A 15,096-nucleotide genomic window follows, 5' to 3' on the forward strand; every position below is an offset into this window, starting at 1 on the left:
GGGTCAGTTGTTCTGGGAGACCAACCGTCCAATTAACATGTGAGCCCGATGACATAGACAGTGTCTCCATCCGTAGGACGACATGATAAATATGAAAAGGTTGAGAATCATATCCTGAGGCTTCCACAGTCACCAGATCTCAATTTAAACGGGCACATATGTCGTGACCCAGCATCCCTCGACACTATATGTTGCGGGGTTTTTTTGTCACCTATTGGTACCTGCTCACCAGCTTTAGTGTCAGTGATTTAAAATGACGTGTTGGTGTCACAGCTCTGTCTGCAGCATTGTTATAAAAATCATCCACAGCAGACTCAGCTGTCAAAAGTGCTTATTAGCCCTAAGAGTGCACATAGGTCAAGTGGAGAACGCCTGAGAAAAGTGCATGACTGTTTTATTGTTCTCTGAATGGTTTTTAAAGCTGTTCGTTATAACCCCTGTACTCAGTCGGGACGGAGATGAATTTTCCATTCTTGCATGAGGATTACGTTACTATTTTCCCACATTTAGAGAGCTGTCAACGTACCTGCCTGTCACTGAGTTTGACACTTTGGTTTCCAGCACTGCACAGAACTGTTGCTTTTCTTGCCAAACTTCAGGAACCCTTGTTATTTGCAAATCCTAAACAAATACGACACTTTGTTCAGTTGTCCCTCAGAAGCTCTAACAAAGGAATACATAATCTTCTATAAATAAATAGCTTTTTAATCTGTGGGTCATCTACCAGTCACAAGGTTGGTGGTTTAACCTGCATGATAAAGTATCCTTGGGCTAGCTACTGAACTCCAAGTGTGTGCGAGTGTTAGTCAAGCTGCTTAGGCATAGACAAGAGTGCTCGAATGAATGTGTGTGTGATTGGGTGACTTAGGCTTGTAATAAAAAGTGCTTTGTGTGTTCAATAAGGGTACAAAAGTGTTATATAAGTGCCGGTCCATTTACCATTTGTAATGCCAAACTTAAGCAGAAGAATGACATGCAAGTGCACAGACATCTTGGTTCTTAGTTGCTTTTACAATATCACACAACAACCTCAGTCTCTGCCACTGTGAGACAACCTCACAGAGGATCTTTTTGTCAATGGAATTAATTTCTGGATTTCATTATATCAGCATTAACTGTCCCTCCTCTGTGTACTACGCTCAAGAATGAACGCCCCCTCATGCTGGCACTGGCAAAACTTCCAGCTAATGGCCACGAGGACAAAAATGGAATTTCACCCAGAGTTTCACCTTAAATCTGTTTTCATCCTGAATAACAGCAGCTTAGAGTTTAAGTGTGAATTCAGAATCTGTTATTATTGAATCAGTTACAGACATTTCATGTCTTCATGTTCTGTTTCTATTGTTTTTCTATATCGATTGCACATATTTCTCCTGTTTGCTTTATTCCTGCTGTGTACTATTTATATTTTACTCCGGCACAGTTGGTGTGGAGCACTCAGTTTCGTTGCACATGTACAGTGACAGTAAAGGGCTATTCTATGTCAAGAAGCACTGCAGATGTGGATATTTGGGTTTTTTAAGGTCCATGCTGTATGGAGATGTTGTACAATAGGAACTTTGGGGAGATCCTAACCTGACAGGTGTCTTTCTTTGGGAGCTAAAACTGTGAACAGGCACAAAAATCAATCTACTGATGGGCTTACTGGCGGGTGAGCTTCCTTTCTCTCATTGGCCTCTTATCCCTCATGTGTAGCTCTGATTCTTCCCCCTATAGATGCCCTGATACTCTGTTTCTCTTATCCTGTCTTCATGCCTCCACCTGCCTCACCTTTAATCCGTCTCTCTGTGACTGCCATTTCCTTACTGGATGGGTGAACTATGTAGCAGCGTTTCGTCCATTTGACTTGCTCCATCCAAAACTCTGGGCTCTATCGATCTGTTGGCTTACACACCATGTACAAATGTGGAAAAAACATTGATCTGTGAGCAGACTTGTTAGTGGAGAGGCACCGGCATATCCAGCACCTCAGCACGTGAGCACGTGTATCTAGCTCTGATTTTGACTTGAGGTATCTACAAATTCTTAATTAGCATCATTATGAGGGTAGAAACTGGTTACACTAACCCACAGTGAACACTTTGTAATGTGGCAACCTTGATGTGCATGCTGGCGATGTGGATTACACAGCGGGCTTTCCATGCACAATAAACCTTCTTCATATTAACTGGAGTAAATATACATTCAGTAATTTCTCACCCGGTGTGCACGGCAGCCAATTAGCCTGCTTAGAATCATCTTCTATACATTGACCCGGTAAGCAGCTACACAATATGATCACAGTACATCAGCACCAGAATAACAACTCTTTCAATGAGCATCCATCTGCTCACCTTTTTATTTCATTTTCATTTTGCAGATGAAAACAGAGACTGCTCAGGCTGTCAGACAACAACATAGGAGAAGGAGCAGGATTTAACTCGCAGTAATTCAGTGCCCATACAGCACCGTGACTCCAGAGGTTCTCTTTGATTAGCTCTGGGCATCACAATCCATTTCCAACAAGACCCAGCTGACACATGCCCTAGATCACAGCTCACCTCTTACACAGTAGACAGGCAACAGGCACGGTGAGTAAATAGCTTTACAAAGTCAGACTACACACTTCAACTCATGTTTTGCTGATTCTTGCAGCATTGATCTCAAGGGATCTTGAGACTAACTTGTAGTCTGCTGCTGCTACAACTATGATAGGTGTTGTTTCTGTAAAGCAGGAGTCAGGAATAAGCTGGAAGTAAAGAGGTTCCTTATAGTTCTCGAGTGAAGGTGAAGCAGGGACATTGCAGCTCATGTTTGATGGGTCTGTTTGTCCGTTTATGTCTACATCTCTACTATATATGCCAGGGACCCCTCTGTGGAGGTCTGATCCCAAAAGATGTGTACCTGCAGAGAACTGTCGACTAAAACTGGTTACTGGACATAACTCCAGATGAATGACATTTTCTTTGTAGTCTGTATTCAGACATTCAAAACAATATTGTGGGCTAGCAATAATGCACCAATATTCCAGTCTTTCCAGTCTGATAGCTCAAAGTCAAACCTACATTTAACCATATATTGATACAGTGCTCTACACTTTATCTTCCTCACATCCATGGGCAATTTAGACTCACCAGCAAACTACCAGCAGCCTTTGGACTGGCAGAGATGGGCAGTAACGCATTACAAGTAACATTACATTACATTACTCGTTACTTGAAAAAGGTAATCGGATTACAATTGCAAAAGAAGTAATTAGTTTACTGTTACTTTCCCGTAAACATGCTGCGTTACTGCGTTACTAAACCGTTGTGATTTTGTTTGTGAGAGTGTCTCATGACAATGACGTACGAGCGTGCGACGTCTGTGGCAGCAACAGATGCGTCAAATTTGAGCGAGCAGCGAGCACGCTGCCACGGAGATGTGACATTCACAGAGAAACCCCCGGATCCTCCCACTGACATGACCGCAGTGGGCAAACCTCCACCCGCCCCACTCCTGCTAAAAGGGGACAATAGATTTAAGAGCTGCTGAATCTTTGATTTTATTTATTTCTGCTGTCCATTTGAAAGAGTGTAAACACAAAACATGATTTTATTTTATATGCTGGAATATGCAGACAATAGGTTTAAATGTTAAACACATTTCTTCAAGTCAAAGACAGTTGCATATAATTTTTGCTTGATGCAATGTGCATAAAATTAAAAGATTAAAACTATTTTTAAAAAGAGACTTTCTATTTGATTCAATTGTATATGATGGATTATGCATTAAAATAAATAAATAAATAGAATCTGGCTGAAAGGTCAATTGCGTTATAACATATCCAGGTTGTGTATCATGGTTTTGAGAAGTAACTAATTACTTTTGAAAATAAGTAATCAGTAAAGTAATTGAATTACTTTTTTGGAGAAGTAATTAGTTACTAATTACTTTTTTCCTTGACCAACACTGGTGGTAGGAAGTTCCACTGAGCACAGGAGCTTATTTTCTTGCATTTGTAAAGCTAATTCTTGGACTCATTCAGAATGGCAGAGCCACATTTAATAAAAATCATAGTATAAATCAAATCACCAAGGCCTGTGCTGCACATGTGGCCTACTTGTAAAGCCACCAGTGTATTCATCAACACAATTAAGTAGGTAGAAATGATAGTGTTTCCTATCACCTGCTTTGTTTTTTGTTTTTCGGTAAAACGTGAAGATCCATGAAAGGCTGCACCGGTGTCATCTATTGTGCATAAACTTGAAACTGAAAATGCATATAAGCCCCTGCCAGAGAACACAAGAAACTAACCTGATATCACATTGCAACTTTTTTTAAGTAAACTTTTTTTGTGACCCTGCACCCAGTGAAGATTTGCTGACCCGACTCGCTTCACACCTGCAGAGTTTTTCCTCGTCTATATATATTTAGGCTCTTGTATATCAAGATGCTCCAGTCTGCATAAGAAATTGCTGCACCTGCTCAGCTGTCATTGAGGAAGAGGAAGTATATGTCTCGGGACTCCCTGACCCAAGACTACTGTTCCCTTCATATGCGTCATATTCAGCTGTGCTGCTGTACAACATGTTCCACGACATGTTTTTTCCCCTGGTCCCCGCCTTGCACCCAGCCAATGTTGGCATGCTGTCATTTTAATTGCATTATGGATTATTTCCATGTGCAGCTCCATGGCAGGGCTCAGTTTTGTTCCCAGATGGGATAAAATTAAAGGTTGGTTTAACTTCTCCATGATGTGTAAGTGCATTTACTTGCTCAGCCTTTTATTTTGTGGCTAATTAAGAAATAGCAGCAGAATTGTTCGCACTGGCATCTCTTTTCCTCTGTGACACTGATTATATTTGTCCTGGCTTTTTTTTGGGAGTTGGTCAAATACTCTTGGCAGATCCCCCTCAGGCTGAAAAGGCATCTGCTAAATATCATTGAACCAAAGAATTGGTTTAAAAAAGCAAAACAAAAACCCTTATATTCATGCAAACAAGGGCCATGCCAGTAACCAATTATCCCTGTTTTGGGGAGTTCCAGGGTGAGTAGACAAATCTGCAGAGACTTGTGTTTTGTAAGCATAATATGTTTCCTGCTGCTAATATCTGTGCTGATTTTTTTTCCTCTTTTTCTCTTGTGTAGCATCAAGGCTGTACAAGTCTAAACATAAATCCCCAGGAGAGAGTGTCGTTTCTTGTGTGTTCTTCTTGTTTTTTTTAGATCAATGTTTAATTTGAGAACTGCTACAACATACACTGTATGCACTGAATAGCCTGGAGGTATTATGTCACCGTAGAAACATTAGTTTACATGTGACAGCGGCCATCCATCTCTAAGGATTCTTCTTCTATTGAGAATAAAACAAAGTAATGAATTTAAAGAGGAAATTACCTGCTAACATTCAATACATAAATAATTCAATAGCAGAGGAGAGATTTGTTGCATTATTGTAAGCTTTGAACATAATTGTGTTAGAAGTGCAAAAAATTGTAGCAACATCTTCATAACAATAATTCAGTAATAAGCTTTATATTAATAGCACCTTTAATGTTTGGCTCTCTGTTTAAATTTTCCCTTTGAATCTTCTGCTTTTGCCCGTCTGTCAAAACACTTTGTAAATCCTCTTTTAAAGTCGCAGGAGAAGCGCACACACCCAAGTACACAGAAATATGCTGGAGGATGATTTTAAAAAATTTAAAAATGAAAAATTAGGCAGCATTTATAATAAACAACACAACTAGAAGCTTAAAAACAGAGAGTCCAAACACAACAGATGACGTCACGTAAAGTCATGTGTCGTTTTATTACATAAAAGCAAGTCTATGGAGATGAGTTTTAAGAGGCAGTTTAAAGGAAATCACTGATTCTGATCAGGCGAGGGTTAAAGCAGATGGGGGGACCCTGAGATCATCTAGTACAGCGTGGGGAAAATAATTACTTGGAAAACCACTAGACACTACAAAACTAGTATGACAAGTAGGATTCAGTAAGTGATGAATGTAAACTATCACGACAGCAAAAAGTACCCAGTTTAGCCTGCACTGAACTGCCGTGCGTGTTCTTGAAACCTTTGAGTAACACTGAGTTAGCATACTTCAGTTTGTCTTGCAAGATGTTTCACAAAAACATAATTCGGCAGCTAATATCTGATTTAATTTGATCTAACACAAACAAGGACACGTAAACTTGATGAGTGCTCACCTTTGAAAATAAGCTCTCATCTTCCTCTCCTGTCTGGTCTTTTTTACATCGTCTCCGTCTGTGTTTCACGCATGAACTTTTTCAATTTAGCTCACATTTTGTGACAAACTGCACAGAAACAGCTTGTGCGCTTGCTGATGTTGCATTTGAAATGACCTGCCACTTGAAGAAATCTGTCACTGCTCTGCGTCCTTTTGACCCAGCATTTTGAGTTTCTTGTGTTTTGGTAATATTTAGTGTTACGGTTTATGTTCTGGTTCATTAGTAGTCTTAGTTATGCTGTTTTGAGTTTCCTATATTCCCTGTTGAGTTCCTTGATTGTTAGATTCCCTCTTTTGTCTTTGCCCTCGGTGTCTCTCTCTGTGTGTCTGGATCTAAATGTTTGTGTGAGTCCTTGTGTCTTGTTTCCTTCTTCGGTGCCCATGTTCCCCTCCTTGTGTGTCATCCCATGTTTCCCCAGCCTGTCATGTCTGTCTCGTCTCACTTTCCTCCGCTCCTGTGTCAAGCTCGTGTCAGTTTTGCATTCCTTTTATTTCCTGTTTTATTGTGAAAGTCTCACATCCCTTGTTCCTCGTGTGTTTCTCCGTATGTTTAGGTTCAGGAATTCCAGTTTATTTTCATTTTGTATCACCTGCACGCCAGCAATAAAGCTGTGTTTTTGAGTTTAAGTCTGCTTAACTGCACACAGCCAGTTCATGACAAAATCTGTTTATGCCTGCTCCTCTTCAGTAGTGTTGGGGTTGGTACTCAAAAACTGTAATGCATTTCACATTACCTTGGTTTTTTTCTTAAAAGTAATGCAGCACCTTACTTAATTACTCACTGGACAAAGTAATTTGTTACACTACTTGTTTACAACTTTCACGTTATTTTGTAAAATGAACTCACACACTTTGTCTCATAATTACCAGTTAACAACATAAACCTGCAGGCTACAGTCCCACACACCAACGCAAATCCCTATCCTAATGACGACACACATACTATCTTTCTCTTAGTGGTTTTGTATGAACACAAAACAAAGTTGAAAAACAGCCCAAAGAGACTTCAAAGCCATCGCCACGACGATTCTGCCATAGAAACACGAAAAGGTAGAAACGGAGGCTCAAAGTTGACCTGCTGAAGTTCTGTGACGGGTTGAGGTTGGAGACATCGTCATTCTTGGCTCTGTGCAAATGGTTGCGTTGTGTTAGTAGCATAACCCAGTGGTTTCTGTCCCAGACACTTAACCACGGGATTCTTATCCTTTTGTAAAATAAAAGTAATATCCACACCTCCACTCCTGAAGACTTGCCGACCCTTGTAATGAACGTAACGATTAACTGCAACTGTAGCGTGATCACTGAATTAAACAAATAAGTTATACGTTATTTAAAACTGGCAGCTAGTTGAGTACAGTGACCACAACTTTACGGCTGCACCGTGAACTCATCACAGGATGAGAAGGAGGGATGTGCTGAAGATAAAGCTGGGATGAAACCGCATGAAATATGCTTCTGAATTTCAACCGAATTATACTGAATCACATAAACCAGATACTCACTTGGAGAATAAAACTGGTGGGGTGTTATTCTGGCTTGCTCTGGCAGCATTTCAGCTACTCTGTGAACCCAAGATAACCCCTGAAATGTTTACTTCAGGCTGGCTCCTAAATCTAGTTGCTTTAAAGACTTCACAGTGGTATCCACAAACCAAGTTTGAAGTGAGCTTTGCACCTAGAATCCTGGCATTGGTCAGCTCTCTAGTTTCTTTTTGTCAGTGTCTTTGAATAAAGTATAGAACAGACACTATTTTCAGGCAGCACAAATGCACTGGGTGCAAAAACAGCAGTACCTCCCTATACTAACCTTAGCTGCCTGTAACCAGTGTGTGGTGGTAACTAGAAAAATAATGTTGAGAATACAAAACAGAGCCAGCAGAAGCAGGAATAGACATGGGGATGGACAAAGGAGTGTGAGGCATAGCCAACTTGGAGTGGCAATTAGGCTGAGCGTCAGGGCCATCAGGGCACAGCAGGTACTGGAGATGTAGAGGACAGCACAGCAGGACCGAGGTCCCGAGAGCCAAGAATAACCAGGCCTGCATCACCTCGAATCCACAGCGGGGCCAGGATGCAGAGAGGGTGGAGGAAAACATGACAGAGCAAAAACAAAAAAACAAAAAAAGCAGATCGTGTAGTAAAAATACTGTTGAGACACAAAGAAAACACAGGCAAGGGCGGCGGGAAGCATATCTGCAGCAATTTCTTGTAAAATTGAAAGGAAAATTAAAAAGCTTTTTACAATCCAAACCTTTTGTTGCCTTTACCAGTGTCCCTGCCGCTGCATGCGTACTTATGAGTTTTAGTTTGTAATTTTTCATTTATTTATTTCTTTTTTGTTCAGCTAGTGTAAATGTGAATGAGAGAAACACTCCACGTTCCCACTTTGGGCTAAGAAGATGGATCTTTATCTTCACATGTTCCCGTCACATGCAATATCACTCTCTTGCTATTGCCATAGTTACCAGACGTTCATTCCTTCTTTTCCTGTAGCATGCATTTATTTATTAAACCCTTACATTCATCGTTGCATCATCAGCTTTTTCTAGCCTGGTCAATATACTGTAGATATTGCAGGACAGCTCCTACACAGCTCCACAGGCTTAATGGAATTGGCATTTAATGGTGGACCAACAGGAAGTTGCATTAGTTTGAGGTCATATTTGAGAAAGAAATCGGGAGTAAGAGTTCCTAATTGCAGTATTTATATGTTTAATTATGATATTCACATTTTTGTTGTCAAATTCGTGCATTAGAATTTGTGAGTAATTTGTTAAAGACACTCTGTTGTGTTTACAACAAAACAGCTATGAGTCATGTCACATGGCTCTCATCCAGAGGGGGTATTTACTCAGCTGTGCGGAGTTGTGTCTCGAGCTTATAATAAACATTGTTGCCAACTCTCGGTTAATGCTGCTAATTTTTAAGACAGAATTTAACTTGGACACTTTGCTAAACTCTGCATGTCTTTGTTATAGGTTCTCTTCTCTAACTGAGCACTGAAAGCATGTTTTACCACGAGCCTCATTCACCTGGTGTCACACATTCATATAAGCACTTTTTTTGGATACCTAAGCACCTTGTATTACATGCACACACTCACACGGACTCATCGGGAGCAACTCAGGGTTCAGTATCTTGCCCGAGGATACTCTGACATGCGGACTGCAGTAGCCGGGGATCAAGCTACTGATCTTCTGATTGGTAGATGACCCAGTCTGCCTCCTGAGCCTTCACTGCCCACAAGCTCGCAGTGCCTGGTATTCCCAGATGGTCTCGCGTCCAAGTACTAACCAGGCCGCTCCCTGCTTAGTTTCTGGGATCAGATGCGCTCTCAGGCTATAAGACTACTGTAAATATTCAAAGACTTCAATAAACCATCCAAATGCTGCTTATTAGCCTCTGTAACGTTATGTTATTGTAGGCCACACACTGTTTATAGTCAGTTTAAATGTCCAGTTATAAATATTCAATCCTATGTGTTGCTGTTTTTTTCCTCTGAAATTCTCTCTGCATTTCCCAGTCTCGCTCTTCTAGACTCTGACATCCTTTAAATGAATGTTATAAACAAATATAAATAATCTTGGTCATTAATTTAATGAGTGAATACACAAATGGATGCTGTCTTCCTCATCTCTGTGTCATTGACTGAAAGATTACCCTCACAGGGCTCGAGCTGACAGAGATGAATAACTAGAAAAAAATGAGCAGCATAATTGAGAGTAATGAACATGCCAAGCTGCCGGCTCGCGTCTTTATGCAAGAACTGATGAAGTGATTGAAGGAGGGGCTTGGGATTGATTTTCTGTTATATTAGTGAGAGGCGTGATAAAGATCCCCTCTACACGCATGCTATGGCAATACTAGTGAGACCGGGGTAAACTTTATGGTTTATGGAAATACGTCATAACAAGGAGAAGAGACACCAACACATGCTACAAGTGTAGCCATGTGTTTCTGCAGGCAGTGCTGACCACATCGGGCGATTTCTACTCCTTTGCCTTCAGGTCATTTTTATGACTTATGACTCTTCATATGCAAATATAGGACACATTGATTACAGAGCGGGAGCTCTAGGCACAATGTGACCAGACGTAGTGTAAAATCTAAAATATGATGATTTGAATAATACATTTTGTCTTTTTAAGAAACATTGTAACACCTAAAGTCAAACCTACACTGTTTTCAATTCAAATCTTCTCAAATCAAACAGTGAACATACTGCACATTAATTTGCACAGTAAAGGAGAAATGAGATAAACGATAACACATTAGAGGGGCACACTGAGAGCTGTGTTCTTGAAATATGCTGTCAGATAGTACAGGGGTCAACTTTTTTTGCTGTGATCAAATGTGGAATGAAAGGAATTATGAATGTAAAATATGAATGATGTCTAAATAAGTGCTGCTACAGATTAAATGTACGATCTCCAGAAATGATCTGGTTTATATTAGAATAATAGTACAACAACTGTTTATAGTACATTCTGTGTCTAATAGAAGTGTCGGCCGTGTGTGGTTACCTGTAGTTTAGCTTAATGGGTTTGGATGCTGACATTGCTTAAAATATACTGGTATCGATACTGGTCTTAAAAGCAATTCCTCTTCCTGGAGTCGACACTTTAAAAAAAAACAGTACAAGGCATCCAAACATCACGCTACGCTGAGTCAGCAAATAAAATGAGAAAAAAGGGTCTGCAGGTTTCTTCTTCGGGCGATCACAGCTGTCGGTGTAATACTGCACAGCATTATATCAGACTGTTGGTCAGCTAAAGCCCATGTGCCACACTTAAATCTAATAGAACACAATTATTGTCATTAAATATACCAGAAACTATCCTGCTACTGTCTATAGTGATTATGCTGCGTGCTGAATCGATCACCAGAGATTTTTAAGAAGATGGATTAAAAAAATGAAAAACTATCCCTTTAGTCTGAAGTCCTCCATAAAAATTATATCCTACATTTTTAGATATATCCCACAATTATTATCTCAAATTTGTCTGTGTTGTTGATATTTGTTTTATTAATGAATGCCCAAACACTGAAAATCCTCTTCAAATGTAGCAATTTATGTAACCACAGCAGTTTAAGGGATAATAAATCTTACCTGTTGGCATGTTTTGTTTTGTTTTTAACTGTCTTACGCATGCATGTTATTCATTTTATTTCTTTTACTTCCATCCATTCTCTTCCGCTTATCCTTTTCAGGATCGCGGGGGGGGGGGGGGGGGGGGGGGGGGGCGGGGGGGCTGGAGCCTATCCCAGCTGACTTAGGGTGAGAGGGAGGGTACACCCTGGGCAGGTCGTCAGTCTGCCACAGGACACAGACATTCGCTCTCACATTCACACCTATGGGCAATTTAGAGTTTCCAATTAAACTAACCCCCCCTAACCGCATGTCTGTGGACTGTGGGAGGAAGCCGGAGAGAACCCACACAAACACTGGGAGAACACGCAACCTCCACACAGAAAGACACCGTCCTCGTGGTGGAATTGAACCCAGGACCTTCTTGCTGTGAGGCAACAGTGCTAACATCGTGCTTATGTTTTGTTTTTATTTAATGTAATGAATTTAATTATTTATGAGGTTTTTTTGTTCATTTTTTAATGATTCATTTTGGAAATACTTTTATCCAACATTCTTACAGTATGCTTGTGTTGAAATATGACGTTTTGACTTAAGGAAACAATGGGGCTTCTGCTGACAGTGCCATGGATGCAAGCTGAGATCAGCACCTGTGTAACACATTTACAGTAACTGTCAGTAACAGCTCTGCTGTCTTTGCTGTTGAAAAGCAGAGTGTTATTTACCAGCACTGACCGCTCTCTCTCTGTTGGAAATAATTGATAATTTAATTACAAAGTCACCTCTGTTGTACCAATTGTCTAAAAGCACAGGTATGGATCTCAGTGATGCTGCAGGAAGCTCCTGCGAATGCTTTTTAAACCAGGTTTACAGGTTACATTCGGTGGTCGGTGTCATTATCCATTAACCGTGTGGTCTGGGTGCCTCTGGCAGCTCAGATATGTAAAGTTTATTTTGCATCCTGAGGTTTTTGATATTGGTGCTGAAACATCGAATGTTAAGCATGTTTTTCAGTGTTTTTCATAAAGGATTTTCCATAATTGGTGTGAGATTTGTTTGGTGAGTGAAAATGAAGGTAAAAGGGTGTGCTGTGTGCCAGAGGTCTGAGCTTTATCTACCATGCATTAATCCACCCTTCTTCCACCAAACACAACACAGAATCACACCGCTGCATCCTGCAATTATTAGCTCATCTTGAACCTGCCAGTAGTGTGAGCACGCTGTAGCTCCAGCTTCTGCTTTGCTATTTTGCATTACACCATTTGGTAATGAATGTGCTGTTGCTATTTACTTCTGGGCATTAAATTTAAGCAAGACCAAACTGGGGATTCGCATCAAGCCAAGTCAGGATGGAAGAGAAACCTGCAAATAAAACCCTTCTCTGGGCGATAACCTCGGAAATCCTGTTATTCTGCTGAGCTCATTGGGTGTGGGGTTTTTTTGGTATACCATATTTCCCTGAAGTCTCGCGCTAACGCTTCACGGTGTTGTTAAAATCAAGTCAAGACAAAACTTGAAGTTCTTCTTTCTCACATGTAACACAGAACAGGAGACTTCAAACAAGTTCTCAGTAGTGTCAATACTCTGCTGCCCACTCACTCGCCGTGAATTCTTCAGACAATTATCTGTTTCTCACAGGTGATTGAGTGTAACAGGTAATTTTCTCACATCAAAGCAAACGGCCATCGCACCGAGAAGTTAGTGCAAAAACAAAAAGATGAAAGACTGTTTTCGACTTTCTCCTCTGGACGTTACACTACACACAGCGCTGGACATGTCATACACTGTTCTGCCACAACAATAACGCCGCTGAAGGTTTGTGATGTTGTGAAGGCTTATTTTTCCTTTAATTCCAGACTTCTCCAAGGGAAAAATTGGATCATTTATGTGAATGTTACCACCTATAAATTGTTGCAGATCAAGCAGACACCCAGAGAATCTACTCTGGGTGCTGTGGTAAGCAGCGCCGCCCGCCCTGAAAGGTCACGCAGTAATGGTCAATGCAGTTTTGTTAGCATTCAAAGGGATCTTTGGAAGGCAGATAGTTGTAAAGTTGTGGCTGTTATGTATATATTCATTTCCTGGGATTTCCTGGAAGGAGCTGGAGGGACTAGATAAGAACAACTGAGCTCCTCTGCTTAGACTGCTGCCTCTGTGACCTGATTTTGAATAAGCTGTGCCTGATAACTTGGCCTGTCTCTTGTTTTCTACGGGCCTCTGTCGTCAAATTAGTAAAATGATTAGCACTACATCAAGCGCTAATATGTAAGTAAATAAATTAACAAATTATTTCATGTGCGATTTGGTTTGCCATCTTATCTGAACCCTCCTGGGTTTAAATCCTGTTCTACGTCTGGTTCACGGCCCAAATGGCCTGGGGGAAGAAGCTCCTCCCTGTGTTAGCGTGTTAGGCAGCGGAAGCACTTCCCTGACCTCAACAGTGAGAAGAGTCCATCGTTGGGGTGGGAGAGTCTTCATAATCTTCCTGGCTTTGGTGCTTAGTGTAAACAGACAGCAGGTCAGGAAGCTCTGAGCAAATCTTCTGTGGAGTTGGCATGTTCTCCCTGTGTCTGCGTGGGTTCTCTCCGGGTACTCCGGCTTCCTCCCACAGTCCACAGACATGGAGTTAGTGTGGTTAGGTTAATTGCTGATTCTAAATTACCAATAAGTGTCAAGGACTCGGTCGTTGACCCAGCGTTTTGAGTTTCTTTTAATATTTTGATGTCTTATGGTTTATGTTTAAGTTCATTTAGTTGTCTTGAGCGTATATATGGCCTAGGTTGCCCTGTTGTAGTTCATCGGTTATTAGATTCCCCTTGTGTCTTCATCCTCTGTGTCCCTTTCAGCATGCATGGTGTTTATGCAAGTGCTTGTCCTTTTGTTCTCATGTTCCCCTCCTCGTGTTCATGCCCTCTGTATTATGTTCTAAGCTCAGTTAGTGCTGTTTGGGTTTAGGTTTCTCCCATGTCTTCCCCACTATGCTAGTATCTTGTCTTCGGTGTGCGAGTGTGACAAGTCCCCTGTGTTTAAGTCTCCCTAGCTCTGCGTGTTTCCTGTTTTACTTTGACAGTCTTGCGTCCCATGTTCTGTGTGTTCAGTTTGCTTCCTCCTGTCCGGTCATTATGTTAATTCGTCCCAGCTGTGTTCCCCGTGTGTTTCCTTTTCCCTCATCACCCTCGTGTGTATTTATGTGGTCATTCCATGTCCGGTCGTCTGCTACGTTCATGCCGCGTTTCAGGATTTTCATGTATCCATGCCAGGTCTTCATGTTAGGGTTTCCATTCAAGTCTTGTTTTTTGTGTCTCTGCACTTGCGTCCTCCTCCTCGTTCCACACAGTCAGCTGACTGTGACAATAGGTGTGAATGCGAGTGCGAATGGTTGTCTGTCTGTCTGAGTTAGCCCTGCGACAGCACCCTGCCTCTCACCCTTACAGCAGCTGAGACTGACCACTGCAACCCTGAACTAGATAAACAGAAGAAAAGAGATGGATGGAAGGACTAAATGAAGAAAACATGCAAGCGTTTTGAAAACTGAAGATCAGTGTTGCCTTTTGTTCTACTTTCAAACACAAGTTGACCCTATTGCAGAGTTCATTTTATGTTTAAGGGTCTGGGCAGGGGGTATGCACCGTATGTGGAGACAGTAGGTCAGTACAATCTGTTTTGACTTTAATTTCTGCACTTTTAAGATGAATTTACATATTTATGTAATCAATAAATATGAAAATGTATCCAGAATTTATATCTGGTGGTCTTTTTTATCTGTTTTTCTTCTTCCCACTGATACAATAGTGCTAGC

At 41.1% G+C, this 15,096-nt stretch overlaps 1 protein-coding gene across 1 annotated transcript in view; it reads left to right on the forward strand.

Moving 5' to 3' along the window:
- The window catches only part of pde4ba (phosphodiesterase 4B, cAMP-specific a), a 203,619-nt gene that overhangs the window by 880 nt on the left and 187,643 nt on the right, over positions 1-15,096 (forward strand). The gene's annotated exons all lie outside the window — the stretch shown is intronic.

Source organism: Pelmatolapia mariae, linkage group LG17 (assembly GCF_036321145.2).
Source record: "Pelmatolapia mariae isolate MD_Pm_ZW linkage group LG17, Pm_UMD_F_2, whole genome shotgun sequence".
Lineage (NCBI taxonomy): Eukaryota > Metazoa > Chordata > Actinopteri > Cichliformes > Cichlidae > Pelmatolapia > Pelmatolapia mariae.